Source organism: Sebastes fasciatus, chromosome 10 (genome assembly GCF_043250625.1).
Source record: "Sebastes fasciatus isolate fSebFas1 chromosome 10, fSebFas1.pri, whole genome shotgun sequence".
NCBI lineage: Eukaryota > Metazoa > Chordata > Actinopteri > Perciformes > Sebastidae > Sebastes > Sebastes fasciatus.
The window spans coordinates 3,766,944-3,768,809 of record NC_133804.1 but is presented as its reverse complement, the minus strand read 5'-3'; the positions used below and the strand labels follow the sequence as shown (position 1 = coordinate 3,768,809).

Sequence of the window (1,866 nt, the reverse complement as noted above, 5' to 3'; positions counted from 1 at the left end):
ATATTTAGCTTTTCTCTTAAAACACAGTATTTGACACCCGATCAACGGCCCAGGAGCTGCCTGACCTTAGCTGGTGAATAACTGAAGGCATTAATCATTCAGGTTCCCTGTCCTGGTTTTCCTAGCAAGACTTCTTCTCTCACCTTTAGAAGACTACACCAGCTTTTTTTAGGAGTATGTCCCATTGGTCAACTTATCCAGCAGCTGATAAAAAGATAGAGTCCAGAAGATATTACCATCCAGTTCACATCCTAGCATTGACCTTAAATATTGTGTGTGTGAAGCACTATATGTATTCCAGTTTAAAAAAAGTGGAATTGACTCAGTGACAACTGTTGGTTTCACTCTCTCACTTTAAGATGAAGCTTTTACAATTCCAATGGGAAAACAGCCTAACGCAAGTCGTCGTGCTTAAATTACAAAATGGGTAGTTAAGTTAAGAGTTGACCGACCCTTAGAAAGGAAATCTTACTGAACTGTTCCCATACCGGGAGTTGAACCCAGGCCACCTGGGTGAAAACCAGGAATCCTGACTGCTAGATCATATGGGAAAGATGCCTGGTAAACTTTGTCTGGATCTGTCCTTTGTGGAATGCTTTTGATGATATCACATGATCTTCATCAGCACATGGAGTTGCCCAGTTATCATGGAATTGTATATGTAACATTTTTTATTTTTTATTTTTTTGAGCACTTTAATTACTTTTTGTGCATGCTGGCTTAAAAGTTGTGGTTCAAAGTTCATTTCTGATCTTGGAAACAGCAGTTGAGAAAAGAAGCTCACCACCAGGTCCATTTAGTAGCTGATTAGAAAATAAATACACAGATATTTTAAAGTTATCCTTAAAGGTGCATAATTCAGAGCACATTCCCTCCACACGGCTCTCAACATGGCTGAGCCGGCAGCTCACGGCTAACTGTGCTTACGGCAAAGAACGTACTGTATATTGCCAAGAAGTGAAAGTCAATTGTTCGTTCCATTGCAACATCAGCGCCCAGCAACAGAGCTACGCTTCCACTATTTTGGACTGAAAGCGACTACCGGACGCCAGTAAAACATCCACCTAAAAAGTGCCGTACAAAAGTAAAACAAGTAGGGTGGGAGCTACTCTTTCGTGACGACGATGTCAGTCGGGACGGCGTTATGAGCTGTAACCGTCGTATGAGAGCAGTGCAGAGCAGCGGCCATGAGCTAGCCAGTGGGTCACGCTCACATGCACTAGCATGCACTAAAAGGCATGGCCAGCCCGGCTATGTCAACATGATATCAGCCGACTGAATGGGCATTATGTAAGGAATACTGTACAGCGAACCGGTCATTGTTGTGAAAGAAGGTGTGGAGAGGTCTCTCATCGCCCTGAAAGGGATTCTTTCACAACAATGACCCGCTAGCTGTCCATTATCCCACTTATTACACGGCTACTTACTGAAGAAATCAATATTTTGACACAAAAACGGTCCGCCAGAGTCCGACATCAGAACTGTGGCAATAGCAACGGTCTGTTATACATAGCAACGGTCTGTAATACAGAAATTACAGACCGCAGAATGCCGTGATTGACCAATCAGAATCAAGTATTCAACACAGCCGTGTAATAACAGTGATTATCAACCTCATAGATATGGGTTAGAAGGGGCCTGCTACACACACTAGTAGGTTCAGGCCCTAATCATCTATTCACATGGCTGATCAGCGATACAAGTACAAGAACATGACGCTGACCACTATTGGCCGTAGTAATTATACATACAGGAGCAAAGGAGGAGGTCAGGTTATGTAGTATAAAAAGCAACCAAGTGTGCATAAGGAGGAGGTCGGGGTGGATTGACGGGTCAAACAAACACATGACTCTCACCAAGGAGACC

At 43.3% G+C, this 1,866-nt stretch overlaps 1 non-coding gene across 1 annotated transcript; it reads right to left on the bottom strand.

Annotated features, from left to right (window-relative positions):
- Positions 1 to 479: 479 nt before the first annotated feature.
- trnae-uuc (transfer RNA glutamic acid (anticodon UUC)) lies at positions 480 to 551 on the bottom strand. The gene has a single exon. It is a non-coding gene; the product is annotated as a tRNA-Glu (tRNA).
- Positions 552 to 1,866: the final 1,315 nt, after the last annotated feature.